Genomic DNA, 15,483 nt, shown 5'->3' on the forward strand with positions numbered 1-15,483 from the left:
ACTATCTCACTCCAGTAGAAGTGAAAAAATTTAGCAGGGCATCAAGTAATAAACGTGGAAGAGATGTGGCGAGATAGAAACTCTTATACATTGTTTGTGGGATCATAAAATGGTACAACCACTCTGGAAGGCAGTTTGGCACTTCCTCAAAAAGCTGAACATAGAAATTCTGTATGATCCAGCTATTCCATTACTTGAAATATACCCCAACAAAGTGAGAACTGAGGGTCAGAGACTTGTACACCAATGTTCATAGCAGTGTTATTCACTATCATGAGAATATGGAAACAGCCCAGATGTGCAACCACAAACAAATGGATTGAGAAGTTGTGGTACAGTCATACAGTGAAGCACACAGGAGCAATCATTTTGTAAATTAATACCTAACTTGGAGGGACTGGAGAGTATTATGCTGAGTGAACTAACAAATATTGTATAAAACCATTATTGCAGAATGAGTATGAGGATTAAAGGTGGAGAGGAAGGTGGAAGCAGAGGGGTAAGAATGGGCGGGAAGGGGATTGTTAATCAAAGGGTTGGACAATTCAATGGATTGTGGGGCAAAATAAAATTGGAAGGATATTGTGTGAAAAACTGTCGCTGTTTGCCAGCAGTGAATAATGGCACTCTCATGGGGGTAAGCACGACAGAGACACACCAGTCTGAGAGCTGTTCAGAGAGTCAATCCAGCTATTTTATTGGGGGCTGCAGCACACTTATATATGAGCAAGGAAACAAGAAGACAGGACATGGTGGGCTTGCAGACTCGGGACATGTGGATTGGATAAGAGAACATCAGCCTCCTCGTGTGGACTACTCCCAGCTTAACAGATGCTGTGGCCAAGTGGCGAGCTTTCTCAAGCCAGTACGGCCAAACACAGGAGAGCTTTCTCTATCCCATATCAAAGGCCGATGGGAGGCTTGCACTTATCCAGTTAGGCAGTCTGTCCTTGCCAGAGGCCCTCTTTTCATCCTCAACATTCCCCAACAAAAAACGATGTATTCAAACTTTGTAAATAAATCAGCAAAAAATAAATAAATAAATAAACGCATCAAGTTGAACCACAAAATAAAGAAAAAGAAACACAATGTGAAAGTGAGAAGAACTGTTACAAAGCAAAGATTATAATAAATGTCATGATGCAGTGTATGTGCATTAGTCAGTGGGAAACCAATAGGCTCTGTAAACTTTGACTCCAATCACATTAAAGTGTTTTTTAAAAAACCTAAAAAAACAGTTGGTAGAAATTATCTATTATCTCCTTTATGGCTCTGGTTATCAGCACATATATTTGAATGATACAGATATTCAACAGACTTCCTTTAATGTGTACAGATACTATCCAGTTCTTCACAGCATTGTATTCCAAGACGGATCTAGAAATGACCTTTTTAACTGTGAAAGTGATCCTGTTTTTCCTCATTTATTCATCTCCAGCATAGCAGATTATGTTTTTTCTGATTAAAAATACCCCCTTAGAAACTTGAGAAAAGAGAACCATGAATAGAAATGATCTATGGAAAATGTTCAAATAATTTCAAAAGACTCACTAATAGCTTACTGGATATTTATTATATACTGTATTAAGGATCTGGATATACTAGTGAGAAATTGTACATTATTTAATGTCAGTCTGGAGACTAGGATGTGCCTAATATAGGCCATGGTTTTTGCAATCACTTGCTATGCATCAGAGAAATGGGCAATGACTAAAGATGATAGAAAGAGAATGGATGCCTTTGAGTTTTGGTGCTGGAGAAGAGTTTTGAATATACTATGGACTGCTGGAAGAACAAACAAGTTTGCCCCAGAGAGGGTGAAGCCAGGCTGCTCCTTGGAGGCAAGGATTCTGAATCTTCGTCTGACATACTTTGGACATGCTGCAAGAAGGGACCAGTCCTTGGAGAGAGATGTCGTGCTTGGGAGGGTAGAGGGACAGCGTAGGAGAGGAAGACCCTCTATGCGATGGATTGATTCAGTGATAATTTTGCTATCAGTCGCAGGTGCATAACAACATTATAAATAAAAATGAAATCACTGGAAAGTTTAATCTTTTATCAATCTGTTATGAGCTACCTAGGGAGCTCTGGTGGCCTCATGGCAAGAAGCTGCACTGCAATCTCAAAGGCACACGATTTGAGGCCACCAGCTGCTCCGCTGGAGAAGGATTAGCAATCTCCTCCCATACAACTAACTGTCTCTGAAACCTGCTGAAGGGTCAGCTATGGGTAGGTTCTAACTCTCTGGTACACAACAACATCATGATGTTCCTATTGGTTCAGTGTTCAGTATTTTGTCTTCTTGATGTTGAGATGTCATCAATAAATAAGGCCGTACTATCTAATCTTTTTCAGTAAATGCTTCAAATGGTCTGGAAAAAAATGAAGATATTTGGAAAAAAGATTAAAGTTGCCAGTGACTTCATTCTGCTTCGTTCTACAATCAACATTCATGGAAGCAGTAGTTAAGAAACCAAACTACATGGTTTTGGAAAACCTGCTGTGAAGGTTCTCTCCAAAGAGCTAACAAGCAAGGTTATTAGTTTAAAGACTAAGATGAACCAGATCCAAGCCATGGTATTTTCAATTGCTTCTTATGAATCTCAAAGTTGGACAATGAATAAGACTAAAGAAGTATTCACTTGATGCCCCCTAATAACAAAAATAACATTAATTATAAAGATTTTATCCACTTTATCCTTTCACAGATATCATTAGAAATATTCTATGTAGTTTTACTTATGTGCTTCTATAGACAAATCTCTTCCACTTACTATCTTTTTCTTTCTCTACAGTTTAATTTCCTTACCAATTTTCCTTTCTTTACAATTCATGGCAGTGTTTAAGGGAAATCTCTCCTAGATGCTTATTTTATTCTTTTGATTCAAAGAATTCATGCCATTATTTCACATTGTATATGGGTAGGGATATTCACGTCATTCAGATTTGAAAAAAGGTGAATAGTAGTATACAGATCAAATTTATAAATAACTATTAACTCTGACTCAGAGACAGTAGATGTATTTTAGAAGTTCTATGAAATTCAAAGAAAAGAAAATTAATAAAAATGGAAAATTTTTTGTCTTGATCAGATTTTTCTATGTATTTGTAATATTTATTTGTAAAGTACTTTGAGTATTTTGGCGAAAAGCTTTCACATTGAGGTCACTGATTTAAATTCTATGGGTTCCTTCCTTTCCCACCCAATTGCCTTTGTCTCCACTCTCCTTTTATTTAATTGCAGCTTTTCTCAAACTTGAGCTGATCTGAATGGAGTTACAAAGTGAAATTAACCAATTCCCTTGAAAGAAGTAGGGGTAGCAATACTTTAGAAAGCTTGTTAATTTCTCTTTCCACTCTGCCTCTCTGCTCTACTCTTAGGTCTCTCTTGGAGCCTCTGGAGAAGGGAAATTAACAAGCCCCCTGAAGCTGAACCACTACAGTCTTTCAAGGGAATTGGTTAATTTCACTTTGCTGCTCCATTTGGAGCAGCTGGGGGTACTGGTGTTGAGGGGAAGAACAGGTCCTATTGCTTGAAATTCTTTTACATATTTGAATTCCACAAAATTTGCTTTTAAACTCAAAAGTATTTTCTACCACCTATTCTGTTAATGGCTTATAGATTTGTATAAATGATATGTTCTCTATTTTCCACTGAAAATCAGTTTGAGATAACTATCCAAATTCTTTTTGATTCCTAATACTTATTGAGTAGGTTCTTTCCTAAATGTCCAATGATTATGCTTATCATTAAGCAACTACCGGTTTTCGTTTTTTTTAGTAGGGTTTTGACAGAAGTAGATTCTGACTCATGGAGAAAACATGCATGTAGAGTAAAAAGTGTTGTATAGAGTTTTTCAAAGCTTTTGGAAGCATATTGGTAGATTTAACAATTTAAGTTAGAATTTGAGCTACCAAAATTCTGTTTTGTAGCAATTGATTGACAGTCTATATTATAACTTCCACAGACTCTCCTAATTCCTTCAAGAATCCTAAATACTTATTTGGATGCTGTAGAGGGATTCAGTAAGGGACTCTAAATGCAGAAACTTTCATTCCAGCAAGGCTGTTTTGAAATTTCACCTAGAGGGCATCTGGGGTAGCTATCACAATCCTCTCACTCTTGAATTCTTTTAACATTTTGTAACATTTGCAAGTTTTTAAATTCACAGCTCATTTTTTATTCCCAGGTTAATAAATTCATTGAGCATTAGCAGTTCTAAACTGTACTCTGGGGCATCCTGCCGTTCGTTAACCTCTTTACCTTCTGAATCTTAACCATTTAGTTCCTCTCAGTTATCCCTTCCCTTCAAACATGTTTTAATGAGGTGGTTTCATCTTTTGCATGATAGTTCCTACATTTTCTTGGTTCTCATTTGGGTTGACATGTCATAAAAACTTGCTCCAGAGTCTCAAATAAATTGATTTTTTTCTTTCCATGTATAACCCTTCAATTAGTACCAGAATAATGAGAATGAACTTGAGCTTGGAAAATTAACGTTCAAAAACTCCAATGTTTAAAGATGTTCTTATTTTGTCTCTAAGCATTTCTGATAATCAGAATAAATACTTCTTTTTTATATTAATATATATACACTCCTGTGGATCATCAGTTGCTATTTAGAGCTTTTGTTTATGAATGTATTAAAACATATTCTTTTTAGAAATCGTAAGAAGCTTTGGTCTTGACATCAGAGTTCCTGACAAGTGAATCTGTTCTCATTACTTCACCATCTATCTTGGCTTGTAAAACTTCTGCAGGTTTATGATGCATCACGATATCCTTCACTACCTCTTCTTGTTCTTCAACATAAAGCTGCCACTTATGCTAAAACAAGCTTGATAAGATTGTCTGATAGATCCAATTCATTTAAACAGAGCACTGCTGCTGAAAATAATGGCCTTTAGCTGCAGCTCTTCTCTGACTGAGTTAAAGTATTATGCTCTAGAGTTGGAAGGATGAGGTACAGATGTACTATGTGCATACAATTACTACTCATTTTGAAAGGGTTAGAGTCTTAAATATCAAGACACTTATTCTAATGTGAACACGGGAAAAGTGCTGGTTGTGCACTTTCTCAAATGAGGTTATAGTTTTCAACTATCTACTAGACGATGCTTAGTAAGTGGACAATAAGAAGAATAATAAACCATGGCTCATTTTAGGTGTTAACTCACATCCAAATACCTGAATGACCTTCTCTCAAAGCTGTTTTAAATAAATGGTGTATAAAATATACACCAAGAGAGTCATAAATGGCCAAGGTGATATTTGAGGCCTTATGGGAGGTACTCATTTGAAAAATTCCATGCTCTGTCACGTCTAATGATCTTTGGCACTTTATTTAACTGAGAGTTGGCTTTTAAAGTACAAATGTCCTAACCAGTCTAAATGGCATTCCTAAGATGGCCATATATTTTGGAAATGGAATATGGAAAGAAGCTGAGATGAGAAGGTATAAGAGAAGTAAAAAAGCCTCTGAGAGTCAGAGAACATTGAGATTTCCTGAGAGTTAGTAAATGTGATGAGATAAAGATACTTACTTTCATGGCTGTACTCAATAAAAGAAACCTGATTCACTGGACCTATAAACCTTGGAGATACTGAATTTATCTCAGAGCCGTTGGCATAGATGGCTATCAAACTGAGTTAATGGACAGCTATGATCTGTTTGTCTGTGGAGCTTTGTGTATTGCTATGATAATGAATAGTTTAGAAATTCCACACTAGAAACAATATGATGGACAAGGAAGAAAATCTAGTAATTTTCTTCTGAAAATGAGCAAATCAAAACCTTATAAATTATGTTTACTGCATTGAAGTCTATGAAGGAGAGAATAGATTAAAAGTATTATATTTTAGGGCATTATGTTTATTATAAGGGTACGGAATGAGGGTTGCAGAGTGGATTATATTTGGGGTGGGTGTGGAGGTGTGGCGGTGTGCAGGGGGGGTGATTGTGTACCAATGAAGGAGTTTTTCTTTTGCTTTTCAAGGAAAGGAGCAAACGGGGTGGGGGCGGTGGAGGTGGGGTGGGCAGGAAGAAAAATGCAACAATGAATGAATGGAATTCCAAAATCTCTGTAGATGTTCATTGAAATGAAAAAATAAAGAAATTAAATAAAAAACAAAAACAAAATCCCTTCTAAATCACACTGATCTGATATGCAACTAATTCTGGGTATGATTTAGGACTGGGCAGCATTTGTTCCACTGTGCACAAAGTCACCAGAAGTGAGGGCCATCTCAATGGCAACTAGCAATCATAATGAACATATAAAATAGTCTATAGTCAGCTCTAGATAACATTGCCTGACTATAACAAAAATATGGGTGTTCTCTCAGGTTATAAAAAAAATGTTAGGGCTTTCTGATGTCTTTCAGAAAGTGTTAGCTAAAATAAACACTCCTAAGCATTTTTAATATCTTTTATTGTTGTAAGTGAAGAAGGGGGAAGAACCTGTAAATAACTTTCCAGGTTTCTAACTGACAGTCATGACTCGGAAACATTTCTGAGAAGTTGTCCTGAGGAAAGAAAGTGACATATTTTTACTCATAACAACTGAAGATCCTGAGCAATATTTGGATGTGGGTTTATAGATACATATATTAGAGTTCTGGTGGCCTAGTGGACAAGGGTCTATACTGCAAATCCAAAGCTAAGAGCTGTTCCATAGGAGCAAAATGGGCAAACTCCTCCCATGTGATCTACTGCTTCTGAAAACCCACTAGAGGGTCAGCTATGAGTTAGTTCCACCTCAGTATCACAGAACAACAACAAATTGTAAAGAGCCAGGGCCACATGGAGATGGCCATATCTGACCTTTTAACTACTTCACAAAGTGGAATAGTTCCCATCAACAGTATCAACAACTCAATACCAGTTCCCATGAGATGAGACATATTCCCCATGCTCCCAGGTCTCTTTCTACTCAGCACCAATTTAACTGTTTTACTGGGTCCAAAATCTGATGTGATACCATCAGAACTATACTGCGGAAGTATAATTATAATCTAGGTGGGTAGAAGAATACAGTCAGGACAGCTTTAGAAATATGTTCACAAGCACCTCAGCCTTGAGCCTCACATCTTTAGGGCATTGCTACAAAGTTCTCACTTCTGACAGTATTAGTTTTCTTCCCCACAGTCCTCCAACAACCTTGGACAGAAGGCTCTTAGCTTTGTTGCAATGGCATAGCTGACTTAAGGTCCTTTCTGTCTCATATTAGGTTCATAATGCTCTGCAGTCTCTTCCAAGTTATGTAATATTTTTTAAAAAATTTTGCTCCTTAAATATTGTATTCCATCATGTGAATATACCACAATATCTCAATCCACTGGATTGTGGTTGGACATGTGTTCTGTTTCTATGTTCTTGTAACTGTGAATAACGCTGCTATAAACACTAATAGACAAGTCTTTGTTTATGTCTCAGTTCCAATTTCCTTGGGGTGTATTCCTAGCAGTGGAATACCTGGATCACATGGAATTTCAAAATTCATCTTTTTTTTTCTTTTTGGGGGAACACTAAACTGCCTTCCAGAGTGGTTGTACCATTTTACAATCCTACCAACAAGATATAAGAGTTCCTATCTCACCACATCCTCTCTAACATTTATTACTCTTTTCCTGTCCTTTTGAGGAAATGTCAAACTGACATAAGAGTTCCTATCTCTCTGCATCCTCTCCAACATTGATTGCTTGCTGTCCTGTTATACTTTGCCACTGCTACTGGAGTGCAATGGTATCTCTTTGTGGTTTTGATTTGCTATTATTGCTGGTGATTGTGAGCATTTCTTCATGTGTCTGTTGGCTATCTGAATGTCTTCCTCTGAAATTCTTTCCGTGTCTTTTGCCCATTTTGTAATCGAGTTAACAGTCTTTCTTTTTTTTTTTCTCTCTTTCTTTTCTTTCTTTTTTTCTTTTTCTTTTCTGTGTGTAGACCCTGGAGTATTCTGTAAGCTTTTGTTGTGAGACACTTGTCTCACAGATGGTTTTGCCAATTTTCCCCCCCATTCAGTAGATTTTCTTTTCACCCTGTTGGAAAAGGTGAGTAGGTCTCTTCTATAGAACTTTTTTTCAAACTTTTCAGTGATGGTGGCTGGACATCATCCAGTTCTGGTCTAATAACAAAAGAAGTAGTTGTTTATTGCATCAATTAGTCATCTGTTCAATTTCCATCTTCTCTTCCTGACTCTTTTTTCTATTGCTCTAGACAAATAAAGAACAATTGTACCTTGGATTGCTGCTTATAAACTTTTAAGGTTCAAGGCAATTGGCAGGTAAAGCAGATTAAAATACCTATGAAGCCATTTAACTGGAATATCTCATGGAACTGTAATTCTCAACCTTCAAGACAAGAAGTCAAACTCCATGAGTTATTTCGGTGTATATAAATAACCTCAATACACTTTTTTTTACATCATTCTTGGCTACTTCTTGGAGGCAAGGAGTTTGAAGCTCTGTCTCACATATTTTGGCCATATGGTCAGGAGGGACCACACCTTGGAGAAGGACATCATGCTTGGAAAGGTGGAGGGACAGTGCAAGAGAGGAAGACACCAGGTGAGATGGATTGATTGACACAACAACTGGGGTAATGGGATAGATATGTCAGAGACAGTGAGGGTGGCTCAGGATAGGCTAGGGTTCAGAGCTACTACATGCACTAGAAGGCACATAACAACGACTTGTAAATATTCTGAAATCTTGACAAGAGGTCAATATAAATAGGCAAGTATCATCATGGGCCTCTAGTTAGTAATAAGTATGACTTTAAGTATCATTATATATGACCCTGCTGATTTGGGCCATAAATTAAAACAGCATTTTATATTATCATTGTTTTGTTTTTTATTTTGTTTTGTTGGGGTTTGGGGATTTTTTGCTTTTGTTGTTGCGAAACAGTTCTATTTCTTCTGGCAGTGTTTTTATTTATTTTTTTAACAATATGTTGGAAATTGATTTTGAAATTTTGGAAACAAAAATCCTTACTACTGGACCAAGAAGACACATCAGACTATTTTGAGAAAAGATTTAACTTGTCAATGATATAAATGAATAAATAATCAGTATCACAGATACAGCTATCCAGAAATCAAATAATCTATTTCATTGCACAAATCTGCTGCAATGTTAAAGAACAAAAATTTCACTTGAGTGACGAAGGTGCTCCTGATTTAAGTTATAGTATTTTCGATCACTTTATATGTATATGTGAAAGCTGGACAATGAATACAAAATACTGAAGAAGAATGAAAGTCTTTAAATTATGGTTTTGATGGAGAATATTGAATATTCTATGGACTTTCAGGAAAATTAATAAATCTATCTTGGGAGAATTGCAATCAGATGCTCCTTAGAAACTAGGATGACAATAATTTTCTTCATATATTTTGGATATGTTGTTAACAGAGTAGGCCAAATCCCAGAGCAAGATATCATGCTTGATAAAGTGAGAGTCAACAAAAAAGAGAAGATTCCCCAAGAATACAAGTTGGCACAATGACTACAATAATGAACTAAAACAGCAGCTGTTTTGAGTATGGTGTAGGGCTCGGCAATTTTTCTCTGTTGTACATTGCGAGGTCACAAAGAAAAGGAGCCTTGCTGATTGTACCTAATATCAACAATATTTTGAATTGAGGCCTCTGGTTTACATTGCCTTTTTAGCAAATTTGTGATTTTTATTGATCAATATTTGAGTTTTAAAGGTAGTCACATATCATCTTAAAGCACATTGTGCCGAATGGCATGGCTTCAATAACATCTGGAGAAATTAGTGGCTTTTAATTATCAAACAGAGACATTTGTTTTTATACTATACAGGGGTGCCAGACTAATTATGAAGCACAAATGGCATGTGATAATTGCTTTAATAAAATTCTATGTCACTCATTTGTCACATAGGTACAGGGTAGGCCTGTATTTATCTTTTCATTAAACTTGCATGTAGCTTTTTAAAACAGATTCTTCTTTTAAAAATGTGCATAACTGTTTTTATTTACTTAGAAGAATGAAAATTTAAGAAAAGAAACCAAAACAAAACACCATTCCTTTCCATGGACAGTAATCTAGATCCAAATTATATTTATCAATCTAATAATGTTATTTATTTGTCTTTCTAAATCCTTCCAATTGTTTTACAGATAGAAATTAGAAGATACCAAGTGGCTTAAATATATACTTTATACTGGTTTACGTTTGTTGCCTATTCTTTCAAGGAAATTAAATCAACAGTTTGGTAACAGAGTTGTTCAAGGTGGATGTGATTCACAGGATACAAGAAAAAAGAAAGAAAATTTTTATATGCTGAACAGAGCTTTTCTGCTGAAAAGTACTTCATTGCATGAGAGCAACAGCTCTAGAATATTAAAACAGAGTCATTTTGTCTAGTTCTGTTGCCATGGATGAAGAAAAGGTAATTTTGGAAGTGCAAACTGAAAAAGCCTTGAAGAAATCAGATAGATGGTTGTTTGAAGGGAGTTTGCCTGGCAGTTTTATTTTCCCCATGCCCCACACTGAGTGTGTTGGGGTGGAGTATCAGTATAAATAATCCTTCTTTATAGTGTCTTGAAGATAGATTAGAGCCATCATTATTGTCCTTGAGACAGTGCAGGCTGGGGAGCGTTGGCAGTATGAAACTAGTAGTGAAGCTGCTATACACATTGGATCTGTCCTTTCATTGAGTATATGAAGTGCAATAGATCTTGCATTTACTGAACTATCTTAGGGTCAACAAAGTTACTTCTTGGCTTTATGTAGCCAGGTGCATTTTGTCTTAGGAAAGGAAATTTTTCAAATAAAATAGTATTCTTTTATTTCTTTGTATTAGAGAATTTTATCTATTATCTGTACTAAATAAAAACACACTTAATTTCTCACTATTTTATAACAATAGCAGCTTATTTCTTATTCTACCCAAGTAGAATTGATGACAGCTATGACTCTGCATCATATGTCCTTCATTTGGGATCCCCAAGCCAAAGGAAAAATTTTGTCTCAGTCCTGTAACAGAGGAAAATACCAAGAGCAGAATCATGTGATGGATGTTGAAGCATATAATAAGATGTTATATAACATGCTTTTATTTTCATCACATTGGGCAGAATAAGTTATAGGGCCACATGTGAGGCCCATAAAGCATTCCTCCAGGGAAGCCTCAAAAGTCAAATAGCAAAAATAAGACTATGTAGTGAAAATTAATGATCAAGATGATTAATATTAATGTCATCCTCACAACTCTTGGCATAAATTGAAGGTTAGTGGGAAGTAGATTACAAGAGTTAACTGCTGATTGGCAGTGCCTTCTCATAGCCACCTCATCATAACTCCCAATTCAAATATGATAGGATTGAAATTGGACCCAGGAACTTCCAGTTTAAGATACACTTTATCGCCTCTGATGTGTAATACTGGTCTATGTGGTCATGTGTCTTCATGCTTTTGTTGTAAAAATTGTAGTTATGAGACAAGAAAAATTACAATCAGAGTGTTAAAGTGTTTCTGGACATTTCTTATACATTTCTTTCAACAGCTTACATTTTCTTTGTCCTGGTCTACAAGTACGTATATTTTAACATTTTTGTTACCCTTTACCATTCTTATGATGGCAACAGAATTACAGAAATACTCTAAAGTCATATGCAGCTATGTCAATATTATCAAGAAGGAGATTTATTTGTCTCCTTGCACATATGTTACTCTGAAGAATTAGAAATTCTTAGGATATAGATTTCTATAGAACAAAGGACCACTGATCATTCCAGGATAGGAAGCTTATCAGGAAAGATCATCTCTCTGATATATATATGAAAAGTAACTCTACTAGGATGGCTCTAAAGATTTTGTGAAAAGGACAAAGGACATTTTTAAAGAGCAAAGAAAAAGAAGGAAAAGAGAAAGGCAAGAGAAAAAAATATTTCAGTAGGCCACTTATAATTGATCCTCTGTTCTTTTTGGATATGACTCTGATGCAAAGAATTTTATTTTTTTAACAAAGAACCACACTAGAACATTATTTCTAATATACTTAGGAGTATACTTGCAGATTAGAGATGGACAATAAGAATATATTTGTGTTAGGAGTCAGACTTAGCTATCATTTGATTCTACTAATCCAGGAATCCTGACATATTAATTTCTCCTCACTGAAATGTTTCTGTGATAACTAAGGAATAGTACATTATCTCTTTCACCTCTGAATTAAAACTGGTGGCTTTTATGTTATGTTCTATCACGTTGTCTTCAGCTCATAGCAGCCTTATGCACAACAGAACACAACTCTGCCAGATCCTGCACCATACCTTGCTGTGTTTAGCAGATAATTGCAGTCACTTTGTTAATTCATCTCATTGAGGACCTTATCTCTCCTTCACTTATCCTCTACTTTTCTATTTTCCCAAGGACTGGACCCTATGAGGCAAGATCTAACCATCCTTGTTTCTAAGGAGCATGCTGGCTGCACTTTTTCCAAGATAGCCATGTTTGTGCTCTTGGCAGTCCATTCAACACTCTGCCAAGGCCACAATTCAAAGGCTTCCATTCATCTTTGGTGTTCCTTATCTATGGAACTGTTTTCACATGCATATGAAACAGTTGAAAAGACAATGGCTTGATTCACGTATAATTTAGTCTTTAAAGTCAGTTTTAGTATTTTAAAGAAGCCCTTGGAAACAGATTTGCCCAATGCAGTGCATCTTTAACTTTCTTCCATGGGTATTAATTATGTACCGACATAAAATGTAATCTTTAGCAACTTCAGTCTTTTCTATATTTTATCGTGATGCTGTCTATCATGACATTGACATTATAAAAATTTTTGTCTTCTTTATATTGAAGTGTAATCCATATTTAAGCCTATTGTCTGAAAATTTCATATGTCTGAAAGAGGCATGGTGAATAACACCGTTTCGTTGTTAGATGCCTTCGAGTTGAGTACAACTCATAGTTATCCAATGAACTGCAGACCTAAATCCTGCCCTATTCTGTGCCATCCTTATCATTTCAGACACAGTTAAGTCTATTTCTGCAGTTGTAGCTTCAATCCGTCTCATGGAGGGGAGGGTTCTTCTTTGTGGACTTTCTGTCTTTCCAAGTATGATGTCCTTTTCGAAGAAATAGCCTTGCCTAACTACATATACACAGTATGAAAGATGAAGTTTTTGCCTCCAAGGATCATTCTGGCTACACTTTCTCCAAGACATTTATCAATATTCAATAGTACTCTTCAGGTTATTCAATAGTAATCTTCTCCCACATCACCACTCAAAGGCGTCAATTCTTCTTCTATCATCTTTATTCATTGTCCAGCTCTCTGATGTGTAGCAAGTGATGGAGATGAGCATGGCCTGAGTCAGGAGCACCTTAGTCTTCAAACTGGCAACATTGCTCTTAAGTATTTTAGAGATGTCCACGATAGCAAACTTGCCCAATGCAATATATATCCTGATTTTCTGGCTGCTAGTACAAAGAATGTTGACAATAGATCCAAGGAAGATGAAATCATTGACAACTTCAATCCTTTCTTCACCTATCATGATGCTGACTGTTAATCCTGTCATCAGGATCTTTGCTTTTTTGATGTTGAGAGATAATGCATAGTGAAGGCTATAGTTCTTGGCCTTTAGAAGCAAGTGTCTCTTGTCTTCCTCACTTCCAGCAAACAAGGTTGTGTCATCTCAATAACTCATACTAATGAGCCTTCCTTTGATCTTGATGCCATATTACTCTTTATAGAGTCCAGTTTCCATGTTCTTTGCTAAGCATAACAATTGAATAATTACAGAAAAAGGATACATTCCTGGCAAACATCCTTCCTGATTTTAAACTATGCTGTGCTCTCTTGCTCTATTTGAAAAGCTTCTTGATATTGGAATAGATTTATTATGAACAATTGCATATTCTGAGATTCCTGTTTTTCTCAGTGTTAGCCATAATTTGTTACTATCTACACAGTCAAATGCTTTTGCATGATCAATAAAACACAGATAGACTTTCTTTTGGTACTCTTTGTTTTCAGCCAAGATCCATTTGACATCAGCAAAGATATTCCTAGAGCCACAACTTCTACTAAAAAATGCTTGAACATCTGGAAGTTCTCTGTCAAAGTACTGTTGTAGCTCTTTTTGGATTCTTTTCAACAATATTATGCTTGTATTTTATATTAATGATATTGTTTGATAATTTCCACATGTTCTTGGGTCAACCTTTTGGAATGGAAGCACATATAGATCTCTTCCAATCAGTATTTTTCTAAGTTTCCTGGCATAGACTGTTGAGTACATAAAGGGCTATATCTGTTAGTTGAAACATCACAATTGGTATTCCTTTTATACCTGTGGCCATAGTTTTTTGTCACTGCTTTTGGTACAGCTAAAACGTCATCTTTTCTAGTAAGTTTTGTTACAAGGATACTTCCTGAAATATTTTGGTGTCAACTAATTCTTTATTGTTACAGTGTCAACTAACTTTTTTAATTTTATTTTTAGTGTCAATTATTTCTTTTTTCTTTTTTTTAATTAAACAAGTTTTATTAAATTGTGATTTTAACAAAAGTTTAAAGAAAAGTTTAATTTTTGTTCATTCATTGTTGCACATTAACTTCCCTCTCCTTTCCTTTCCCTTCCCCCTGTCCACTTTGCAATAAACCTCTTATTCTGGACTGTTGTTATACATATAATATTCAATCAAATATTTCTTTTAAACATTTCCTTCCCTAATCTGTTCAAATGGAGTGTTCATTATCTGTCCACTCTTTTCCTTTTTTTCACTCAAACACTCATGTTAACACTGTTTTGTAACAGTGGTGTTATTGCAGTATTTTGTCCTTCTGTGATTGAGTGCTTTCACTCAGTATAATGTCTGAACATGAGTACATAACTCATGTTGTATAATGCTTTATGAGTTAATCATTTTTCAGTGCTGCGTAGTATTCCACTGTGTGACTATACCATACTTTTTGTAACCATTTGGGGTTTTTTTGTGTTTTTTTTAACCCCCCCCCAGTCCACTTTACTATGCAGGTATTCTTCGGGACTACTGCCATTCAAATAACACTTAATCATATATTACTTTTAAGTAGTTCTATTCCTTATCCGATCCAATGCTGAGTATACTATTGATAAATAGTATACCCTCTTTTCTTAGTTTCCCCCTTACCTTCATGTCAATCCTGTTTTATAATAGTGGCAGTATGAAATATTTGTTCTTTTGTGACTGAGATATTTCACTTGGCATAATATCCTCCAGGGTCACCATTTTGTATATTTGATGAGTTCCTTGTTTTTCAGTGCCGCATAGTATTCTGTTGTGTGAATATACCACAGCTAATCACATATAAGCAAGAGCCTATGGTGACAAAGGAAGAAGTTCAAGCTGCTTAGCAAATAATAAAGCCCCAGGAATAGATGGTATACCAATTGACCTATTTCAGCTAACAGATGCTGTCCTGGATGTGCTCACCAAGTTGTGCCAAGAAATCT

This window comes from Elephantulus edwardii, unplaced genomic scaffold, assembly GCF_000299155.1.
Source record: "Elephantulus edwardii isolate Elephantulus edwardi_28Jun2011 unplaced genomic scaffold, EleEdw1.0 scaffold00448, whole genome shotgun sequence".
Classification (NCBI taxonomy): Eukaryota; Metazoa; Chordata; class Mammalia; order Macroscelidea; family Macroscelididae; genus Elephantulus; species Elephantulus edwardii.